The sequence below is a fragment of the Haliotis asinina genome, chromosome 1 (genome assembly GCF_037392515.1).
Source record: "Haliotis asinina isolate JCU_RB_2024 chromosome 1, JCU_Hal_asi_v2, whole genome shotgun sequence".
Classification (NCBI taxonomy): domain Eukaryota; kingdom Metazoa; phylum Mollusca; class Gastropoda; order Lepetellida; family Haliotidae; genus Haliotis; species Haliotis asinina.
The window spans coordinates 31930983-31956455 of record NC_090280.1 but is presented as its reverse complement, the minus strand read 5'-3'; the positions used below and the strand labels follow the sequence as shown (position 1 = coordinate 31956455).

The 25473-nt window shown below is 39.8% G+C and overlaps 1 protein-coding gene across 6 annotated transcripts in view; it reads right to left on the bottom strand.

Annotated features, from left to right (window-relative positions):
- Positions 1–25473, bottom strand: part of LOC137290394 (uncharacterized) — a 376153-nt gene that overhangs the window by 12427 nt on the left and 338253 nt on the right. For 3 of the 6 annotated variants that reach the window (XR_010957208.1, XM_067821311.1, XM_067821319.1), the window contains 2 exons: positions 17753–17940; positions 5806–5979 (listed from right to left, as the gene is read on the bottom strand). The gene's annotated coding sequence lies outside the window, so the exon portion shown is untranslated. Of the gene's footprint in view, positions 1–2601; positions 5980–17752; positions 17941–25473 lie in introns of those variants that run through there. The other 3 variants (XR_010957211.1, XM_067821302.1, XR_010957212.1) reach the window with 2 other exon arrangements.

Genomic DNA, 25473 nt, shown 5'->3' with positions numbered 1-25473 from the left:
ATGTTGGAAAGATGTACATGTTACCTTAGTTGATCTGGACCACATAAGTTGAGAAATGTGGAAATACGATGGAAATACTGTTTTCAAGAGAGGAAAATGACTGCTGTTACAAATTAACACAGGGGATAAAGATAGAGATGATTTAGCTGAGCCTCCTGACATCAAGAGGGAGAATTTGATCCCGCTGGTAACCTGAGTGAGTGGCAGTTTAACAAACTTCTCAAACTTCCTGCCACTGTAATGAAAAGATGCGGAAATATCAAACTAGTTTAACGGCTTTCTGCTCAATTAACAATTTTGAAAGCTGAAGATAGTCGGCATTGTGTTCTATGGTGGACTACTGACCCTGAAAAGGCCGCCTCGCCTACCAGACATAACACTACGAATGGCCGATATGATAGGAATACTTTGTCCCTCCCCCTGGCTAAACACCAATTCAACTTCCACGCTGGTTGCCGTTAGCAACACAACAACACAGACTGTTTGTAGCCTTTCTGACAGATAAAATATTGGGCTGTCTGCACTTTGAGGTCACAGCCGGGTCCACTCCCATTGAGGGGGTGGAGGTCGTTTGAGGACAACCGTCTGGGATAGCCTGTCTGCTGATATAGTTAGCTTCCATACTGATTCAAGTCCTGCCAATAAATTTGAAGTTTGGGCCGAAGAAAAAAGGTTCAGACTGGGTAATATCATGAATACGTTGGTGATCATGGTTGAGTGAACCCTAGTCTTCTATTTTGAAGTGACAGATGGTTAGGTCCGCCGGGGCGGAACAGCCACGGGCTAAGTTTGTCTGAGTTTTGTGTGTGACCCAGACATGGTGGAACGCTGGATCTGGTAAAAGCCGACCAGATGGCCTAACAGCCAAAGTCAGAGAGAAGTTCACAATAAAGATCCTATTCAAATCAATGAGTAATACTACACATGAAAAGTACATACCTCGAGTCGGACGTCTGTTCGTCTAGACTGGCCGACACACTGACTGACTGACTGACTGAAGGGGATATGATTAAATCCTATTATAATCATTATCCAAACAGATTGTTCTCACTATTCCATCCCATATGGGCTGTCCGAGCTCCCGCCAAACAACACCACTGTCTCATTCCGAGTTTCAAGTTTCGTAGGGAGAATTTTCAAATTCCTAACAGTGAGGAGAAGTTTGGCCAGTGAGTTCCCTGCTTCTGGCATGTTAGTTTTTCTCCTCCCCTGTGCCAATAATAGACTCTTCCAGTTTGCAGAGTAGGGCAGACTCTATATTTAGCCTAGGGGGATACAGGCTAGACGAGCCAGCGAGACAGGCCAAGCCTGGTTGGGAGATCCCACTATACTGACTCAACAGAACTCTTTCGCATATTCACACAAATCGGCTTTCTTCTGCAACTGTCTCTGTGGCAAAGATAATCAACATAGTCCACAGCCCTGGTCTGCCCACATTGCTAGACAACAAATTTGCTTAATTCCTTATCACACAATGGAAAAAGGAACCCTAGTCAGTGTGATTGTCAGCAATTTGAAGTTAAGATGGAATGTCTGTCACTAAACCATTGATATCGGAGACACATTTAGACACAGTGGAACATTCATAAAGTGTGATGCATACTGATATTGTGTCAGATCTAGACATTCTGATACATCTAGATATGGTGGCATGTCTAGACATTGTGACATGTCTAGACATTGTGACACATCCAGGCATGGTGACACCTCTAGATATGGTGGCATGTCTAGACATTGTGACACCTAAGGACAGGGTGACACCTCAAGACATTGTGACACATCCAGGCATGGTGACACCTCTAGATATGGTGGCATGTCTAGACATTGTGGCATATCTAGACATTGTGACACCTAAGGACAGGGTGACACCTCAAGACATTGTGACACATCCAGGCATGGTGACACCTCTAGATATGGTGGCATGTCTAGACATTGTGACACCTAAGGACAGGGTGACACCTCAAGACATTGTGACACATCCAGGCATGGTGACACCTCTAGATATGGTGGCATGTCTAGACATTGTGACACCTAAGGACAGGGTGACACCTCAAGACATTGTGACACCTCCAGACATGGTGACACCCCTAGATATGGTGGCATGTCTAGACATTGTGACACCTCCAGACAGGGTGACACCTCAAGACATTGTGACACATCCAGGCATGGTGACATGTCTAGACATTGTGGCATATCTAGACATGGTGACACCTCCAGACATGGTGACACCCCTAGATATGGTAGCATGTCTAGACACTATGACACATCTAGACATGGTGGCACATTTAGACATAGTGACACAGGGATGCCAACCCTGAACTGAAAGAATGCGGAGTCATGCCTTGCTAAAAGCAATTCCTCAGTCCTGAAGGTGCAAGATGGGGGTGAACGTGAGGTGGGGGATTGGGCCCCTTTTGACAGTGGGGGTCTGGGCAGGCCATCCTAATGAAAATAATTAGATTTAGCCTGGAAATATGTAATTTCTGGGCATACTTAACCAGATAATATTTAACTCAGATAAACATATTCTAACGGTTATTGAATAAAATTCTTGCAAAGATTCTAAATTCATAAACATATTTGTATTTTCTAAAAATCATATTTTTTTTTTTATGGTCGAATGAGAGAGTAGTTTGCGGAACTGAAATCAGAGTTACTCCACCAAAATCAGCGTGGTTGGCATGTCTTGTGACACATCTAGACATCCAGTCACCACTAGACATGGTGTCACCCCTAGACATGGGGACACATCTTGACATTGTAACACATCTAGACATGGTGACACTTTTACACATGGTGACACATCTTGACACTGTGACATCTAGACAAGGCCTACTATCAAATCTACTAAAAACACAACCAATTTTCCATTCCAATCTTCAGTCATGGATCCACCTGAAACATCCTTATATCACATGCTAAGTTCCAGTATAAACTATTTACGCTCAACAATTCCTCACAGACTTAATTCACACAAACTGACCAACTGATGGGTCTATTCTGTTTACAGTAAAACACCCATCATTTCAGGAAACACATGAAGGTGCTTGTGCTAACGATACAGGAAATTGTTCTGGGAGAGCCTTGTTAGCCAATAAGCAGCTCTGATTGCCAACAGATAAAACTTCATATCACAGTGGGTACATGTCAGGGGAGGCAACTCTCACTCTCAGTCCATAGTTCTCCTCATCCTCACGCTTGCTCTCTTCCAATCCCATCTTTAATATCAAAGTTTTGTCGACAGTAGGGTCTGGTTAATCCAGACTCTTGTGGCAGACAGATTAATAAACTCTTCTCCATGCCTCACTGACTCTGGTTATTCCGACACTTTATGTGTCTGCATCTCAAGTATGAATATCTAATTAATTTGGCAATTACTTGGACCCTAATCCACAGCAGATTGGTTGAGTTTACACGGCATTAATCAAAGCGTCTAGACCAGGCCTTGGTTTCCCATCCTGGGGACAATTCCACAATGCTGAGCTCGGGTTCAGCTCCTAGATTCTCATTCCAGTATAGTTCACTGAACTTGGGTCAAATTAGATTCTATCCAAATAACTCAAATTTCATGATGACACTGTTTACTCAGTGCCTTTGAACAAGATAAAACATGACAGGGCTCTGTCTATATGGTCTCATATAATACTTCCTGAATTGCCTACAATCTTGCATGACTTGACTTGGCTTGTCTGTAGTTGTGGGTTTCAGATTTAAGAAGACATTATGAAATTTCTGAATGCCTGTCCCCAAACATGGAACTTGAGTGTAAGACGTCTGGTTTTCAAGTGTTCCTGAAGTCATGAGAGCAAAGAGACAGGAAGAAAAGGGCAACCATTGCAACAGTGGCTACCTAACTAGGAACTGGGAAAGCAACATGATTTGAGAATTGCAAGCAAGTGCCCTTGAAGATGCCCGGTACCTTAAAGGGACAAGTGTCTAGGAGTGGAACCAATGTCCAATAGGTCCCCCAACACACAGACCTTTATGGAGCAAATTTCTGGACAGGCAACATGTGCCCTATTAGACGCCCCATACCTTAAAAGGACAAGGGTCTAGAAGTGGAACAAGTGCCGAATAGGTGCCCCAACACAAACACATTTAAGGACAAGGGTCCAGGCATCCAACATGTGCTTCAGCATGTGCCCTAGTTCTTTTAAACATGCAAGAACAATCTCACATGCAGATAAAAAAGATTTCAATGCTCATAACACCATATCCCTTTGGTACCAGGCAATAAAGACTTAGTTTATCAAATCATATGATTTCATGGCAGCTGCTTAAAGAATTTCTCAGACTAATTCTTCCGGGAGGGAAAAAATACCAGCCTCCCAGCTAGCCTTTTCATTTTGCACACTTGTGGAATAAATACGGTAGCAGTAATATATTTTATCCACCCCTTGTGTTCTCCCACAAACAAAAGTCCAGACTTGAGAGATGAACCCCGGAGGCAGATCTGCAAGTTCATTCTACACGATGCAGTTTCACATCTCGGTTTATCCTCAAGAGAATCCCACTTGTCCGATTCATTTAATTTTCCCTTTTTTCATTCAAGCTATGAGAGGTTGATTCAATGCTATGGAGAGACGGTGTTTTCCCTCTCCTCTGAGCTAATACAGTTAGGTGGTCGGTGCCGTTTCCTACAAATTCCGGGTCACTGTTGATAAACTTGTCAGCTGAAACGAGACGGAGCTCTGTCTGGGGTAGATAACGTGGCCTTATTCACTTTTTAATCCAAACCGACTAATTCTGACATGAAAACTACTACTGGTTGTCTTAACTTGAAAGAAATTTATTTACAACTCCTAAATCACAGACCAGCGATTTACAACCAGAGTGAACATTTCCATAACATTTTCTTTCTGTCCTGTATCAATATGTAAATGAGGCCTGAAAGGGTGTAATTTTTTCAGGAATTTCAAAGACCATGTACAGGGCGTGGAAGCACAGGATTAACCTCTTTGATCATTTGAACGAAACATCCGAGCTCAGATTAGAGGGTCTGTGGTTTGAATCCCTACACAGGATGAGGAATTTTATTGCAGCAATTCTGGTATATAAGCTGAGTATATTCATATATGACTGAAGCAAAATGCGAATCAGTATTCAAGCTTCTGAGGCCTTCTGTTGCAGAGGGAGAATTTAGTGGTGAGTGCCGCCATCACCCAGAAGACATCTGGAAATACCATGTGGCAACATAGATGAGAATTCAGATCAGAATGTGGTTTGAATTCTATTAGACTTGGCAATTAGCCAGTATGAATCAGGTCGAACTGTGCAAATTGATGCTCATGCTGTTGATCACTGGATTGGATACAGACTGCTGCCATATAGTGGGATTATTGCAAAGTGTGGCACAAAAGTAAACTAATAAGTAGGTCTACTTTCACAATGATCAACTAAGAATATCAATTATGACACCAGAAAATGGCTTCACACACTTGTACCCATATTAAGAACAGAGCCTACGTCTTCACCTACAGGCGAACACTGTAACCACTAGCCTGCACCACTTGTTCCTGCAAACAGCGCTGTCTCAACTACAGCTACGGCCCCTGAACATGGTGAAGATACTTGTTGATACTGACCAAAACTAGGCACACTTGTTACGATAATGACTGATTTTTTCTGCATTGTCTGGTTTCTGGAAGAAACATCCTCAATCACTGTGTAAAACCATTCTATTGTAACTGTTCCCTATGCGACTAATGTCACTGTCTAACGTGGATACAATCAATCAACATAAATCATTCTGTTTGAGAGACTATCATCGATTCTGGTGGAAAGTGAGAAACTGTATGAACCTACCAGAAGTCTGGTGATGAGGATGATATCCCCTCCTTGAAGGAGAGTGTCATCTGGCGGACAGGAGCATGGCTTGAAGGTAGTGGCACTTGAAAAGAAGTACAACTAAACAGGTAGCATGATGTGAAGGTAGAGTCTCTGGCTTGAAAGGTAGCATCACTTGAGATGTGGCATCACCTAGAACATGAATGCATTTTCATCAGAATGACTTTGGGGGAGCAGTATCTCAGTCATCTTGTTACAAAACAAGTCATACATACATAAACTCAGAATATATAAACCCGCAGATGAAAGACAGTAAATACAACAAGAATGTTATAATACAGAGAGAGAGAGAGAGAGAGAGAGAGAGAGAGAGAGAGAGAGAGAGAGAGAGAGAGAGAGAGAGAGAGAGAGAGAGAGAGAGAGAGAGAGAGAGAGAGAGAGAGAGAGAGAGAGAGAGAGAGAGAGAGAGAGAAGGCCAAAGAGATGGGAAAGGAAGGAGGGATGTGAAAATGGGAGAATGGACAGAAAAACAAACAAGATTAGAGAAGGGGTAAGAGAGTGTAGTGACGTTTAAGATTTCTGCATGTTTCTTGTAGGGAGGGGTGGATTGGAGGGAAATGGTAAATGGGGGAGGTGAAATGGTACCAGGTGGGATTAAGTATTTGATGCGACATGGATGGTGGGGTTTGTGGTGTGGTAGAAGATGCAAGCTTATGCCTGCAAAGAATAGTGACACCTGACATTCCTTCTACAAAACTTCCTGGGATTCATGCCACACCTTCAGTCAAGGTTAAAACTTCCTTTCAGCACTAAGCAGTTCATGCCCTTAATCAATAGCCAGAGAAAAACCTCTGTGAACAGCCATAAGGACGCTTGTAATACTCTGCAGGGTCTGACAAATTGTCCTCCCCTGTTTCTGACGCTTAGTGGCTAAAATGTCTGCAAGGAAGTCCAAACGTCTGTCATCACATGACCTAATGGGGATACATCTACATTCTGCCCACTAATGACAAAAAGGTGCTTTCTATTCAAAGTGAGATCTTGAAATTTTGTTGATTAATCCTAGATCATGACCAAATTGATGGCTAGTAACAAAACCGGTTCTGTAGCCAGATGACGGATCATTGTAATTAACCAACACGATACCACCGGATCTTAATGACAGACCATTTAACACTGAGGTTGATCAAAGCCATGAAACCCCTGTTTATAATTGTTCGGCAAGATTTTCAGACAAATTGATTTATAAGACTTACTGAGTGTTTTTTAAAGGCTCTATTTCCACGAGGCTATTTCGCTCTGTCTGTTATGTCTCATACGAGTTCGTTATTATTGCCGGGTTCGTTAAAAAAACATTTCTTCCGCGTATCAGACGTGAACAGTCAGGACCAAATGGACAAAGACAGCAAGTAGGATTGTACAGCAATTGCAGATGTCATGGAACAGACGTTGTATGGAACAACTGTGAAAATGTCTACACGACAACAACCGTCCCAACACTGATGCTGTCAGCTTCGAATAGCAACCGACATACACAGTAAATGTTTGTCGCAAGAATAAGAAACCTCTTTGGCCAACAAGCTTCGCATCAAAGATTTCCCCTCTTGCAACAGTGTGGGCAAACAGCTGTAAACAATGAGATCAAATTGAGGCGGACTTATCTCAACGATGTCTAGACCAAGAGTTACGATTCAATGAAATTTTGTTGATCTGCGCTGATAGATGAAAAATCCATATCCACTTCAAAGCAAGAATACAGTCTCTTTACTTGTGTATTGATTATTCGAAACACCAAGAGAATACAATGATACGGGGGGATTATCCCTGAGTGAAAATACCCATCTTTAACTAGATTTCTCGTTAGTGTATGTACTGTAGCAAACTTGGTCTCCATTCTGGACCTATTCACAATTAACTGGTGGTGTACTGTGGTGTACTGGGTGTCCATTCTAGATGTGTTCTCAAGCAGTTAAATGGTGGTGTATTCTAGACGTGTTTGACTGATTGAGTGAGTATGTGAGTGAAGTTTTAAGCCACTTTACACCAGCAGTTTTCAAAATACCACCAAAAATGGAGTTCATACACTCTATCCATGTTGGGAATGGAACCCTTGCCTTCTTCATGACAGGCAAATACCTTAACCACTAGGCTACCCTGCCTACTTCCCTCATTGCATATCATCAAATTTATTAAGTCAACGAACCATTTCCAAATGATTGCAAGAAAAAAAACCCTCACATTTAACACTTGCCAAACACATAGACACTTGTCAAAACTTGAAAAAGATTAAGTGACCAGTACCACCGAATACTTTTGCCCTATAGAACCAAGAGGGGCAGAAACGATCCTCCAAGTTCCCTAATGTTTCATCCCTGACAACTAAAAATATGACCAAAACCTGTCAATTTCAATCGAGATAAATCACAAGATTTACCCCTTTGTGGCAAGAGAACATGATAAACTAATAAGAAATATGATGATTAAAATCGATAAAGTTGTCTACGCAATAAATCAAGTTTTATCTCCACACCTACATACAAGATACGATTTGTGACCCACAGCCGTGATGGAGCCTATCAGAAATTGTGCAGCTTGTTTCTTTGTTGTTTTATCACCTCACACAATATTCTACTTATAGGATTGAAACTTCAAATAAACCAGTCTGGACAACACCTTCAAGTGATTAATATTACGATTTGTTTCTTTGTTGTTTTAAACCACACTCAGCAATATTCCAGCTGTATGGCGGAGCTCTGTAAGTAATCAAGTCTGGGCAAGACAATCCAGTGTTTGACATTGTGAGCATTACAATAATTGAGGCACTGGTAGTGGAGTAACCTAGTGATTGAAGGGTTCACTTTTCCTGACATAGACTTGGGTTCGATTCCCCACATTGGTACATTGCGTAAAGCCCAATTCTGGTTTCCTGAAACCATGACATTGGTGGAATATTGCTGAGTGAGGTGTAAAACTACACTCACTCACTGGAAGCCATGACAAGGGATCACAGTATTCTTGACGATTCAAAGGCACCATCTCTTGGCCCATGACATACCAAATCATCCATAATCACAAAATACTACCGCTGCTGCGACCCAACGTGTTGAGGCATCAGTAGAACATGGAACTTGACTGAGCCACTTACAGCCCTGTGTGACTTAAACACATCAATGTACGCTATGTCACCTGAAAACTTATTGACAGTTGAATCAATTGACTCTCTTGTCAACACAGAGTGCTGTGTAGGTCAGATACCGCTCTGGTCCTCTGTCTGCTGCTGAGGCGGGCTCTACAGGTCTATTATAGTGAAAGACTTCAGACACAGTATTGGAAGACTTGATCTGGTAAGGAAATGTCTAGTCCAGTACACTCAACTTTGACTGGTAGTCTGTTTTAGAAAATATAACACTACTAAACCATGATTTGTAAACATGAAAACAGACTCGGAACATTCTTCAAGGTCATCACCTTAAACTTACATCCTTCTTAGAAACAAGAACATGTTTGAATTGAGTGAGTTTGGTTTTATGCCGCTTTTAGCAATATTCCAGGGATATCATGGTAGGGTGCATCAGAAATGAGCTTCCCACATGGTTGGGAATTGAACCCAGGTCTTAGGCTAACACTTTAAACACTTGGCTACCACACTGCTCCAGAAATTGTTCACAATATCATACAGCCACTATATTTCTACTTTTAATTGCCATACATAATACCATAATACCTTGAGGACAACTCAGAATCATGTTCAGAACTGTCAGTGATGCAAATATACATGTGTGAACACTCATCTGCTAAAAATACCTGAATATTTTTTGCACTGTCACCAAAAGTTACTTTTCCAAAAATTAATCAATAACTGATTGACATATAGTTAATGAATATCAACGTCTAATGTGTACCCCCCCCCCCCCCCCTCCCGAAACACCATAAATATCATTTTCAGAATTCCAAAACTACCAAAAGGCAGAGCTGTGCCAAGTTTGGTGAAGTAACAGGGAATAGTTTTAAAGTTCTGCTCTGGAAAACATACATGTGCACAGATGGATGGAGCGCATTTTAATAAGTCCTACAAAATACGTTGAGGGGATAACAATGACAGGCTCAATGACATGACAGACAGGCAGTATATGTATCATTTCAGTGTAAGCACTGACAGCTTTATCAAGCAAGTACTAGCACCTGCAATGAAACATTGCAAATATACAACTAAGAATAGAATACAACATAGAACTATCCCCCAAAGAAGTAATTCAGTAGAGTTTACAATTAACCAAGGTTACAAGACCACAAAAAAAGAAGACACAAGAAGACCAAAAAGAATTTTACTTGTCACAGGCTTCAGACAAGTGGATTAAGTCACAGACGGCAATCATTGAGCAGCATTATCGATCAATGCTAGGGTGTGGTCCACGTCTAGTCGGATGTCGAGGGCCATATTAAATATAAATCATATAATCTCGTCTGTTGGATAAAGTCATTTATTACAACAATAAAACCTCCCAGTCGCATCAACTGACTACTGCCATTAGTGAAACCATTTTGTAACGATATTCACTGTATTCCAACCCTGCTCAGTTTTTCCCAGATCCATTTATCAATATCAGAGAGTCTGGTTTTTCTAATAATGTTAAAACATTGAAAAATGAGATTCTATAGATTCAGTCTAATGGAGACTCAGCTTTAGATTGCTGCATCCACGGCAGTTAACCCTTCATGTGATGTATGACTGTGCAGTCCAGGAAATTAGCAATCAGAATCCTCGTTATATGAATAATGTTTTATGCTAAAGTTTTAGGAGCCAATGATTTAGATATAATACCATCAACCCTCGTATAAACTGTTCTTAAGACAAGTCTTGACTTCCACTGGCTCAGACGTTAATATTTGGCCCACAAGTCTATAGCTAATGATTTAAAAATTCTCAATTTGAATTCAACATGTCCCAATTCCTCAGAATTTATCAAAATGAAAACAGTAAAAAGATACCATTCTGAAAAATGTCACGATTCTTCCTCCCAATTTGCCTACCATAGGCACTTAGTGTGGAATTTAAAATAAATCCTGCTAAGAATGATAACGTCTGTTTGACTCAGGTTTTGGTTTGGTTTGTTGGTTATGCAGCACTCAGCAACATAGTCAGTCTGTAAATCATCAAACCTGGACCAGACATTCCAGTGATCAACATCATGAACATCAATTGTACAAATCAGAAACTGTGACATGTGAGATTAGTCTGACCACAAGCAGAATTGGTTATGAAAAAACAGTTCTAACCCAGATCTTCATAGGTTGTTTAACAAAGGTCTAAGGCTCATGTATTGGGTCACAGCCTGTAAGGTTCTTGTGTGTAAAATTGTAATTAATCAGTATATTCATTATCGTCTATACTGACCTCATAAAGTAGTTTGTATCTCAGGACACAAAAAGGTTTTGAGTGACATCAGTAAATGTTGCCACGCTGCCATATTCTATGTCTACTGAGATGATGTTCACAGAAAATGTCCTCATCTTCATAGGTCATCTTGTTGGTTAGAAAACAGCTAGACTAACAGATTGTGTTTGAAATGAAAATGTTTTCCAGAAAATACTAAATATTAAATTAAAATTATAAGTACAAAGAAAAAAAGAAAGCTGTGGAAATCTAGACTGGCCACATTTTCTAAACTTGCTTGGGGTTTCTTAGATGTTTGCTCCATGGTCAGTATGAGAGACCCGGAAACAGCCAGCAGATCAGTAACACCTAGTTGGCAGACATTCCACCATGTCTCCCCTACTGCCCACTGAAACAAGTGGCATCATCTAACTGTAAACAAATGTGGTGTCTGGCACAAAAAGGAGGAACCATCAGACTACCCCAACACCTCGAAGAAGAAGAAGAAGAAGAAAAAGAAGACCACCAGACTACCCTAACACCTCGAAGAAGAAGAAGAAGACCACCAGACTACCCCAACAACTCGAAGAAGAAGAAGAAGAAGACCTCCAGACTACCCTAACACCTCGAAGAAGAAGAAGAAGACCACCAGACTACCCCAACACCTCGAAGAAGAAGAAGACCACCAGACTACCCCAACAACTCGAAGAAGAAGAAGAAGACCTCCAGACTACCCTAACACCTCGAAGAAGAAGAAGAAGACCACCAGACTACCCCAACACCTCGAAGAAGAAGAAGACCAAGACCTCCAGACTACCCCAACACCTCGAAGAAGAAGAAGACCACCAGACTACCCCAACAACTCGAAGAAGAAGAAGACCTCCAGACTACCCTAACACCTCGAAGAAGAAGAAGAAGAAGACCTCCAGACTACCCTAACACCTCGAAGAAGAAGAAGAAGACCACCAGACTACCCCAACACCTCGAAGAAGAAGAAGACCACCAGACTACCCCAACAACTCGAAGAAGAAGAAGACCTCCAGACTACCCTAACACCTCGAAGAAGAAGAAGACCTCCAGACTACCCCAACACCTCGAAGAAGAAGAAGAAGAAGAAGACCACCAGACTACCCCAACACCTCGAAGAAGAAGAAGACCTCCAGACTACCCTAACACCTCGAAGAAGAAGAAGACCTCCAGACTACCCTAACACCTCGAAGAAGAAGAAGAAGAAGAAGACCACCAGACTACCCCAACACCTCGAAGAAACACCAGTGTACACTCTTGCACCACACCAAAGGGTTAAGTTGTGATAATGGATGGTTACATATGTTTTTCAAACTCTAACAAGTCATTGAAGTTCCTGAACCTTGGTGCATACTATTAAGCCTGCAAATAAAGAAATCTTTAGAAAAACAATCACAACATATCAGATCCGATTTCTCTTCTTATGTCAATATAACTGTTTAGGAATAAAATATCTTTCCACAAATTACTTTGCAAACATAACTAGCACTGGTATTTCAACAAATGTTGAAAGTTAACCTTTGTCAAAACTGGGAACTAAAGAATTGTAGTTCTTTTATTGGAAATAAACCATAACAATGTCTTTGAAATAACAGGTAATTTCATAAACATACAAGATGAAAGCAGAATATCATAGTTATATGATTCGACACCTTTTAATTGTAATTTTGTGACTTACACGACTACTAAAAATCGTGATGTACGAATATTATTAGTCAAACTAACAGTTCTTAAATGGCTCATCCTGAACATACGATGTTGACAAAATACATTCTGGATAATCTTTAATTTCTCGCTTTGTCTGGTGAAAATTGTCAATTTCAAGGGGATCTGTAAATGTCTAGATCTATGAGCTGAACTGACTTAAATTTGTCTATGAAAAGACCCCAGATTAATTCTTTACAAAAAAAGACACTTTCCAAACAATAGATGTTACTTGTATAAGAAAATTGTATTTCCAGTTATAGAGACTGAGCTCATTATCTATTAAAATTTCTTTGTCTCAAGGTTGTGGGTTTAAATCCATGTTTGCCACAATGAAGTTTCTTGGTTTACCTGCACCAACTGCACCTGTAGATCTAAAGACTGTCTGTAGGCATGGATGCTGCACACTGAAAACGTGTACCAAAAGTAGATCGCAGCCATGCTTGATTGATTTTTTATGTGCCTCAAACAAAAAGCGTATCAAACATGAATCTTTGACCGGCTGCTCAAACATGAATCCTTTATTAGTATTTCAATCATGAATCCCTTTAAAGCAGCTCAAACAAGAAACGGATATACCTAAATGCATAAATACCTGGTCAAAAACAGAAATTCTCAAATTCTTCCCTCTCCTATTTTGGATCCTACAACCATCTCCACAAATACAACCGTTCACAGACTGCCATGACACAGATATTTATCTCAGTCCAATCATCCCATAATGAGATCAGGTGTAAACAATTTCCTCCCTAATCACCTATTTCTACAGGCTCTTTTTATTTCCATTAAGTATTTCTGTCATAAGGACTGCAGCTAATTTCTGTCTCGGCTCGATGACAGCACAATAACGGAATATCCTGTCGAGGTACTTGTCACTTCAGCTTGGGACAAGATTTACATTACAAGCTGTTTTCAATACAAATACCTCCTTATGCAAGTACGGATCATTTTTGCATAAATAACACATTTTTGTTGTCTGCATATTCCTAGTGGACTTAGCAACCATACATCCTGGGATGATGGGATCTTTGGTCTCCTTATTAGGACGATGCTGAGCTACCGACAGTTCTCAACATTACATACTGCCTCAGTTAGACCAGTGTTTCATGACTTGTAGATTTGCTTCTGAGACAGACTATGATGTCATCTGCTTGCCTGAAGCCAGTGTCCAGTAGTAATGGTTTCAGTCAAGCAGAACAATAGGTAATGCAAGATCATCTGAAGAGGATACATCCTTACCACCTCATTTCCTGTAACCAAAACCTCAATGTTCAACCATATATAGCATACCTTAACAACCAACAAACAACCCCTTCAACCATACTTTAACGTCAACTTACAACCCCAACTCCTATACCTATACCTCAAATTACATCTCTATCTCTCATACTTAAACCTCCACTTACAACTCCATTTCCCATACTTAAACCTCAACTTACAACCCCATCTCCTATACTTAAAACATCAATTCACAACCCCAACTCCGATATGTCATCCCAACAACCATCCCCTTCAATGGCTACACAAGGAACAAGCCATGCGACTCTCCGGCTGACAAGGCCACTATTGTTTTCATTACATCCAGCTGATATTTGCCAGTGGGCTAATGGCTGCCGGACCCAGCTAGCAGAGATAACCATGAGGTCCAGCAGGCCTTACACTACAATGACCAGCCAAGAAGCCATCCAAGGAATCATCAGAATTCTGACTTAGAAATGAAATTGTCTTGAAATTGAGATCTCGACTAAAACTGTGCGATCTTAAGATTCTGAAATGAGTGTATGTTGTAGAAGTAGGTCATGCCAGGTCGTTCACACTGAATAGGCGGTAGCAAACATTGTGTCTCTGCTCGGCTGGCACAGTTGTGGCCAAGTTGTTGTCACACTGTTTGGGTCGGTGAGCACTTGTCACACACCTGGTATATTGACGCAAAATTGATGAAATAATAATATACAGTTACTGGCTCCTTTCTGTTTTAATTGATTTTGTTGTAAAAAATTACAGAGCTGCTGGGAGTGAGTGAGTGAGTGAGCGAGTGAGTGAACAAGCGAGCGAGCAAGCATCTCTTGTTCAATGCACAATCCAACTGTCCCACTTCATTAATGTGTTGCATAGAATTTGTGTAAGTTAAGTGTGAGTGTTCCTGCATACAGAATCAGGTAACTATTCTTGTCTACCATAGATGTTTTTTTATTGTAAATGTGGAATAAAAAAAATCTTGTGGTTAAAATTACCTGATCGACCCTTGAATTCTTGTGCAGACATTTTTTTTGAAGTGGCATTAATGAAATAAGCTCATTGTTTTTTCCTGGCAATGATGGACATCGGTCATTCTTGATAGAGAAAGTCAACATGATGGCCACAATTATGCTGATAAATGTGTTATTAGTTGGGACTTTACTTCTGAAAAAAGATGTCAAACTTTTTATATAATTTCTACCAGCCTACCCTAAATTTTAAAGGGGTGTAATTGAAACCACAACCTTATTCTTTATTTGGCCTACTAAGAAAAATTAATGACTACACTGTGAATGCACGAGTGAGTGATAAAGTGAGTGAATGAGTGATAATAGGAGTGATTTTGTTACCAAAATTGAAATACCTGCAGGATGGCTGGGTTCTGTAATCTAACACAGACCCGACAATCTAGGTAATCACATTGTGAGAAATGTTTCCTTTTCAATATTTGTATTTCTGTATTTCATGTAAATGTTTAAACCATTCAGGCTAAAGTAACGGGCGAGTGAGTGAGTGAGTGAGTGAGTGAGTGGGTGAACAAGTAAGCAAACATGTGGGTGTTATACCCTCCTCCTTTTTGTGCTTTAATAGCATATCCATAGCAACACAAACACTAATAAAAACCGAATTAGACCTTCAAACAGCCCTTATCCTCTTGAAGTCCTTTCAAACCTATATAGAACAAAACTAATTCGCTTAACTGCCATTCCTAATATCTCTCGACCTGACATGAGCTAAGCTTTCTAAGGCACAGAAGTCATCTAATTGTAGGTTTGGTGGTTAAACAAACTCACAAAAAATTCTTTATTAGTTGATACGAGATTCCCAGCTATAAAATGAACATTACAAATCGGGGATACTCGCAAATAACATTATACACCAAAATATCTAATCAGCTGGGTGTTTCAGAGACTTGAATCACAGAAACATGGATGACAGGCAGTCGATAGGGAGTATTGATGTTTTACTCCTCGTCCGTCTGTCAGATCTATCCATACAATTTCATTCAATCATAAACATATCATCAGTACTACCAACTCTAATTTCTGGAGAAATAACTTTCTTATTTTCGTCCGTCTGTATAATGAAATATTGTAATTTGAAATAGGGTGTGATTGCTGGAGGCCACGACTGAGATCACAGATAGGCGAATTCCTTCCTGGGTCTTACCGAGTAGCTAACAGGCAGTAAAATCAATCTTCGAGTCGAGACTGTTCACATTAGACCGATAACGACTTAAAGCCATTACCACTGCCTCTGTATCCTATCGGCCACAACAAACAATAGCTCACGTTTTAAGTTAGGTGAAAATCTTACCGAGCGGTTGCTATTTAGAAGGGAAAAAAAACGTGTCTAAGAATACCGTTACTTGGTGATGGCTTGTTTGACAACGAAAAGGCGTCACAGCGAAATACTCGTAACGGCCTCTACACGATCAGCGGCTGACAAATGGGCCAAGGATGGAGAAGTTGTTGAGTTTTTTCACTAGAATGAGGGGTAAAGGCAGTAGCAATTGGTTGTGATTGGTACGTGCCACGCTGGGAGATTTAAGCCAATGCTGCCGCGTAAAGGTTTCTTAGTCAGGATTTAGTGCCGCGTAAGGGAGAGCTGGCCACACTACGGCAGGGCGCTAGTGATTGTTTGTCTGAATGGTGTGGGGGCATCGGTTTATTGGACGTCTGAATTTGACACATTGTTGGTAGTATATTGGCTGCCTTCTCACACGATCATGTAGATCTACAAAGATGGCGAGACAGGTTTTTTTTTAACTTTCGTCATAAACTGTTACATGCTCATACCCCGGTTGATAACATGGCTTGAAGTCATGATTGGATATCAAGCGTGATAATTACATTTAAAAAACAATGATTGATTTCTTTTTCTGTCACAGTGTTAGTCTGGAGATGAGATGAACATTGATGTCGATGGAGATACTTCTGATGTCTAGGGGGGGTTCAGGAAAGGGGTCACGGAGGTTAAGACTTGAATTAGTTTTGGGGCGGGGCTGAAGTGAGGCTGGGGCAGAATTCTGTTGGGTTGAAGATGAGTGAGTGAGTGAGTGAGTGAGTGAGTGATACAGTGCTTCTAGCAATATTCCAGTAGTATCATGAGATACCAGAAATCGCTTTAACACATTGTACCCATGTGAGGTTGTAAAATGTCAAACCTGGGTTCCCAATGTGAGAAGCAAAGGTTTAGGTTGTTCAGGGGTGGAATAGACATTGAGTCTTAGGGATAGGATGAGGTAAAGCTTGGGGTTGTATGTGGATGGGTTTAGCCTGGGGTAGGGGAACAGGATAAGTCTACAGGGATGAAAATGGGTTCAGTCTGGGCTGGGAACAGTTATTACAGATCACAGCTTGGTCTGGGTAAAATAGATAGGTTGCAGCAAAACTGAAGGAGGGAGGAGTTCGGTGAGTTGAGGTGAAATAAGCTGGAGATAGGTGTGGCTCATGGACTGTGGGGTGGAGAACAGAACAAGGCGGAGGAGAGGGGAACACAGAGTTGAGGAAAATAGACAGATTAACTTCAGACTGAGGAAATTACCTAAAAAGCATTCAGAGGAAGCTTCTCAAAAGACATTCAACAAAACAAAAATTAATCCAGCTCAATATCACATACCTGTATCTCTTGTGAACTCTTAAGTAATTCCATCAGTCTTCTTCTGTCCATCCATCAAGTGATTCACTCCTCACCTCATTAACAGACCAGTGTCGACAGCACATCATCGTCTCCCATTGTAGTGCACTGACCATGCTCCTCCGACAGCTGCTGTGACTGGCCTCCTACTGACCACGTCTCACTGATGTCTGGAAAAACATCAACGCACGATGTTTAGTAATAATACCCTGCGTGTGATATGTGTCCAATATAGCACTAATAGTAATGGCCACACCACACATGAATGGGCTTAGTTGGTGGCGGTGTAGTGGACGTAGAAGCAGGGGGAGACGGCGCCGCTGGTCATGGCTAACTGTCCATGAACAGTTCACAGCTCAAAGAAAAACTGACACAACTTATACTAGTATACACATTATATTGTATCAGTCCACAGCTTTTATACAGTTATCAGGTAACACCTGACAAGACCAGTTAGTTTGTAGAACATATCCAACAAGTCCACACATCATATCCAACCAGTTCATAGATCATATCCAACTAGTTCATAGATCATATTATGAACATATGTGACTAGTTCATAGATCATATCCTATTAGTTAGTGGATCATATCCAACAAGTTCATAGATCATACTTTGAACATATCCAACAAGTTCGTAGATCATATCCAGTAATCCCACTAGACATATCCAGTTGGTCTACAGTCTAACTAGTAGACAGATCATATCCAACAAATCCACAGATCATATCCAATAAGTCCACAGATCATATCCAACCAGTCTACAACTCAAATGTAACAAGTCTACAAGTCTACACAACCACATCAGACAAGCCTCCTGGACATATCTGATAATCTTTGAGACTGAACTCAGCTGAAGTTCAACCACTACCTTTATTGTTCCAATTATGATGGAAAACAGCAACGTGAGACCTTGACATTTGTCTCTCCTGCTAATCTATAGACCTGTGCTGGAATTACAACATGGTGCCACTGAATATTTACTCCCGCTTAATACTCCTAGGATGTATATCTTTCAGGTAGGGATTCAATGTATTCTTTAACTGTCAGTTTAGTTTTAAACCAGAAAGCAGACATTAAAGAAAGATGTGAGTGAGAGAGTTTAGTTTATGCCGCACTCAGTCATGTTCCAGCAATATAGTAGCGGTCTGTAAATAATCAAGTCTGTACTAAACAATCCAGTGATCAACATAATGAGCATCCATCTACATAATTGGGATACGATGGCATGTGTCAGCCAAGTCAGCAAGTATGACCACCCAATCCCGTTAGTTGCCTCTTATGACAAGCAGGAGTTACTGACAGTTACAACCCGGAGAAAAGCAAGGAGGTACCCATTCATCAGATATATATCATGCATTCTATCCCAGAAAGCCCTGTGATTGATATTCTGAGTATTGATCTATATTGTTGGTAGTGACAATAGACTTCACTGGGTACGGACAGTGCTTGGATGGGGGACGGTGATTTGACTCTCAAGCGTTTCTAGGACTTCAGTCCTGCCCCACAACACAAGTGGTCTCACCTTAGGTAAGTCAGTTTGTTCAAAATAGCGTCTGTTAACCTAGCAGAAAATGGGTACCTGGCGACATAAGTCAGTGAGTATTAACCTTCTGGTGCTCCATAGGCAGCTTGGGTTATCCACGGTAATAAGAATCAGATAGTAGCGCTTCGAGCATGCCCCTCCATGTTGTGGAACTCAGTGCATTACAAATACTCCCTAATTATTTTGCTAAATGCCCCCTGTTGGGATATAATCTGAGACAATCAACCAAGTGATCAAAATTGACCATCCAATCCACACTTCTTACAAGCAGTATAGTCTACTGCTGACCCAAACTTGGAATGGGTCTTGTGAGGTGGGGTTAAGGTGAGAAAAGTAGCGTGGACCTGTTTCAAGTGACATAAAAAATACATCTCATTATGAGTTCCCTACAGACAAAATTTAAAAGGGTTTTGGGGAGTGGGGTTGAATTTAGGGGTTAGAGTAGACTATTGTTACTAAAGATTTAAAAAAATGTACTCCATTACAAAAAAATATATGCTCTAGTCAGGTATAGCAGATTAGAGTAGGGGAGGCTGCTTAAAGTGATGTACTATTAGTTATTAAAAATATATGCTCCATCAAAAATTATGCTCCAGTCAACCAGTTTCTCGATGGCACTGTTCATTCACATCTTTCCACCATTGAAGATGTGAGTCAGAGGTGCACACAAAATGTTCGATTTGTACAAGCATGGATGTCTATGGAAAAAGCCATAGTGGCTGAGTGTGTTAAATGGATGACACCGTGTACTGGCAATTTGTAGCTTGACTCTGAAAATGTACGCCAAAAGAACTAGAAGTTGTACTTTATTGAGAAAATGAAATCCTATATAAAACACATGTTAATGAATATAGGTCTTGTGCTACAAGACACAACACCTATGGAACGCCTGCGCTTTATCCACTGTAGTGGAAATGTCTGTACAGACTCCATCAATGACTTTATGTCAGTCAGGAAATATTTGAACTTGAGACAAATGACCATGAGGGCTAGTTACACTTAACTATACTTTCTGGTTTTGAAACAGAGAACATGTTTTTATTTCTGAACACCAGAACAATAATGTAGATAAACAGCTACTCTGGAGCTGAGCGTTCCAACGACTGGTTTTTCATGTAACTGCTTACAATATTCGCTCGATCTGTTAATAACTATTTAAGCCCTTTTCTCAGATGTGTACAAAAACGTTGAAAACTCATTATATCTAGACTTGTACCTATCATTAAATCAGCAAATTTTTTGCCATTTGTACAGATATTGGAACAGATCCATTTTTATCAGCAAGTGAAGAAAAAGATTCATTATCTTAACAATTGAAAATAACCAATTTCACGGCAGGGAAAAGAGTTGACATTTTCACGCCAGGGAAAACAGTTGACATTTAATAGTGTTACTTTTTCCACGAATCTTTCATCAGATGCAGTCTAATTCAATAATAAAGTCAAAATACCACAACTTTTAATTTCAACGCACAAACCAATTATGACATTTAAAGACAGATTTTGGACTACTTTAATTATTTTTAAAAATCAGAACAAGTGCTTCTGATGCACGGAGAAACTTGCCACTATTATTCAACAAATCTCATTAATCAAAAGACATTTGAAAAAAATAAGTCCATGATGACTTCAATCAAAGCCAAGGAAAAAGTCCCTCTACGTCTGGGAAGGAAAAAAAATTCAAATTAATGTAAGTATTTACGAAAGATATATATGGCCAGTCGCTGAAATTAGGGTCAGAGCTACAGATATGTTTCAGTTCGCATGACGGATGCGATTGATTGGTCAGTGATGTTCAGTGATGTTGTCAAACGCCAGACGAGCTGACTCGACATACCGACATACCGCTACACAGTCAGGCCAGCCGACAAGTATCTGAACAACCAGATATATAGATATTCCACGTTTTTTTATAAATGGTATGGCAGGACAGTCTAGGGTGAAAGTGTCCAGACGATCGAGCTGAGTAGATCTGGCATTTTCACATTGATTGTTGACCAAGAGAGAAGACTTGCTGACTTTGAGGTGGGGGGAATCTTGCAAATTAACAGACAATGATGTGATGATTCTTGAACTCAGCACTTAATTAATACTGATTGAATTGAAACGTTTGCCTCTAAGAAGGATCTTCTCATCAGCACAAAAGATGGTTATTCTTATCTCTCCATGGTTGTACCTTTGTGGTTACACTAGTTGACTTTGGAAATTTTTTTTATTAAATTTGGAAAAAATAAAATAAATAAATTTGAAAAATAAGAACGATCCAAATGTACCCTTCAGTTGTACAGATTTCAATCACATCTTGTCAGGTTAACAAAAATATGTTGGAAAACATGACAAAATGAATTATGAGAAATAAAATCAATATTCACCTGGAATTATGAAAATGGTTTCTGTCTTAAGGAATCCCTTGAGGCTGTTGTCGACTTTTAATGAAAACAGAAGAAGGGCATACATTATTTAAGTCAATTTCATCACTTTTAGTCAAGAAAAATAATTTCAAAAATTGCAATTTCACCTGCACTGATGAAAATGGTCACTGTGGCCTTCATAGTGTTAAATCTGGTTCTAAAACTTCCTATGGCAATTGGTAAGGGTTCACAGACAATTAGTCAAGCATTAGACATAACATTACCTTCGACAATGTAAATTTGATGAATAAACTATGAAAACACATTAAATGATGTGACACCAAACAATTATTATTTGGTCATGTCATGAAAAATATATTTTGAAATAGTTAGGCCTTGTTAACATGATGTGCTGTCATGTAAATTTGAAGCTAATCTTGAACATAAAAGATTAAAATCATTCTGTATCAAAACGTTTATTTTCAAATCATTTATTGATAGAAATTAATTACTGTGTTTCACCAGTTTGGGTTTAGTTCAATATTGATGACTAAACTGTAACTTACACCTTTGAGCATTTCAATTCACATTTATGAATCGTCTTATCAGCTGAATGTGAATTAGATATTCACAAACATATGACAGATTAACTTATAAGATATATATGTCATGTGAGCGAAGGGTTGAATAAGAACAAGCAGCATCATGGTCATTGGTTAATAAGTAGTACTGCAATATATTGTAATTCGGGTTCCTGAGTTCTGATATATTGGGAACTTTAGTGCTTGACATTAGTTGGTAGTATAACAGCACATGTCGATCATATGTTCCACATTCTACGTCCCAAAATGTATATGTTATGGTTCTGATAAAAGCAATCTCAAAATTAGGTTGCATGGCCTGGGATTCTATTTCTTTCTTATATAATTTAAAGTATGACAATAAAGTATGCTGTTTTGTGTCCTTGAATAACAAAGGAAAACATGTGCTGTGAATAATACACCAACTGTTTGATAAAATATCGCAATATGTATCATTTGAAACTTATATTGTGACATACTGGTAATACTGTGCAGTCCTAGCCATTAGCACCACACAAGTTAAGTGAGTGAGAGATGGAGGTTGGTTTTAATCCTCTTTTAGCAATATGAAGGCTGGGGACACCAGAAATGGTCTTCACACATTGAACCTATGTGGGGAATTGAGCCCGGGTCTCTGGCCTGACAAGCAAACCCTTTAACCTCTTGGCTATCCAAAAACCCGTACAAGATAAGTTGCTTAAACACTGAGAAATTAAAAAGAAACTGAGACACATGGTTTCCACTGTATTATACAAAAGATGATGAGAGGAGGGGTGGCTTTGTGGTCAAAGCGTTCGCTCATCATGTCAAAGACCTGGGCTTGATTCCCGACTTGGGAAAAATGTTAAGCCCATTTTTGGCGCCCAATAATAGTTTGATACATCATGGAAGTGACAAAGTAGCGGATTTCTAGAGATGTGACAGCCCCAAATTGGAGCAATAAGGAATCTGAGCTCCCTAAGACAGAAATAAATAGGAATTTTCACAACAGATTCGGGATCCCTATCAATCGTTTCAATGACGAGAAAAAACTGGCATACATTGCTGTTTACACAAATGATGTGTAAAAAATATGAGAACCTCTGTAAATAAAGTGTTACATCTATTAAATTATTACTGCTTATGGTAAAAGATGATCCTCGGCCACCAGTAAGTAGGACTATCTGTATCTCTGTTATATTTTGAAAAGAAAATCAGAATGTGGCATTGTCAGAATGGTGGAATCGACATGTATTTTGGGTGTTGATTCCAATAAATTTGGGTGGGTTGGCATCTCTGATACCAGGGTGATGGGTGGGACCTTTCAAGATGGTAATGAGAGACCATCACCATTAAGGGGATCTACATCCTCAAAGAGTGTCCTCTTGAAGAGATAACAGAATTGGACTTAGAAGCACTCTTTGATTTTCAGGAAGTCACTTTTTACAGATTTAAAAAGGAATAAATTCCTGAATATTCACTAATTTTCATATCAATAAACATCAAAATGTTCAAACAGATTTTAAAAGGGAGAAATTCCAGATTCAGATATGACGTTTCTTTCCAACTGATGAAGTATGCCATAGAACGATACAGCCAGAATCAGTGAATCAGTGTTACATCATCACACAGTAACTTCAATCACACGACGATGCCGCGTGTTTGCATGCTCGTTCATTACAGTTAACAGTGAGGTAAATCACAACCAGCTCACACCAACTCGTCTCAAGTCCATTTGAGCGTATGATTCTGGCGGCGTCAGTAAAACCGCCATACCCCTAGATGTTTGTCTTGAGGAAATGGCGCAAGATATCGACACGACTGCGTCGACGACATGGCAAAAGGCCAGTCTTGTGTCATGAGCATGAAAAAACATCTGAGATAAAAACTAATCTTCGGGCATGAAGTTTGGAGGAAATTTGTCGTAATTCTGTAATCCTCTCGAAGAAGTCAGCTCTTCGTAACGGTAAATTGTATTACATGAAGCTGGACCCAATCTAGTTTCCTTGCAATAACAAACTTACTGGGTATTACAAGGCTCCTGTTTCTCTGCCTTGGATAGTCTCCCAGCTTGGAGCATGGGTTGGAGAAAGGTAGACTGTATTTACCATGATTTGCACCAGGCACTGGCTCTATGGAAATCGGTTATGATTCCCATGCAAGCCAGACGCTGGTTGTCAAAAGGCTGCGTGGCATGTCTATCCTCAGTAATTGTTTTGGTCATCTGACGAATTTTTTCAGATCCAAATTTGGTGGAATAGGTTTAAATGCCAATTGTGGTTTGTGGGATTCAGTGCATGTATACACCATGAGTTAACCCTTTATCTCCTAACTGGTCGCTAATATTCCATATAACTTAACCCTTTAATCCATGGGGTAGCCTAGAGGTTGAAGGGTTCTTCCATGATGTGAAGGCCCGGGTTCTATTCCCCATATGGGTTCAGTGTGAGAAGTCTATTTCTGGTGTCCCCGCCATGACACAGCTGAAACAATGCTGAAAGCTGCGCAAAATCACACTCACTCTAATCCGCCTTTGTCTCTCACTCTCATATTACTGGAATATTGCTAAAAGGGGTGTAAAACTAAACTCACCCACACACTCCCTATAACACATTTAAACTTAAATATGCATGTGTCCAGAACTAAAATCGTTTTGTAACACTCATCAGTTGGTAATAAAAGTGTCTGTCAATAACACAGTTTAATATGTTAATGCAATCCAATTTTGGAAAAAAGACACTTTGTTTCACTCTGATTAAATTTGGTTAGATTGTAACATTGTAGTCAATACAATAATGTACAAGAAATAAAACTTCCCTCTCTTTATTGGTAATGTTATCAGCGGAATAAAACCAGTCTCTAAAAAAAGAGAGAGCCATAACATCAATTAGTCATAATTATCGGAATAAAAAATGATCTGAATGGAACAATTTCCATTAATGGCATCTCAGTTTCATGCCCTTTTGTACAAATGTATGCATCATTATTAAAAGTATCACTTCCTATGTTGACAAGATTGGAATCGCCATGGTTCCCATTGTCATTGCAGACATAGGCCTATCTAACGATTAAACTGGCAAAACACTAACATTTAATGCATTATTTTTAATTTTATCAATTCCTGTATTATCATGAATGAGTTCCATTGTCATTCCAAAGGTTCCATTGTCATTTCAGATATACTGGCCTTTCTACTCATTATTATTAAAATAATAATTTCCTGTATTTACAGGATCAGGATTACAGAG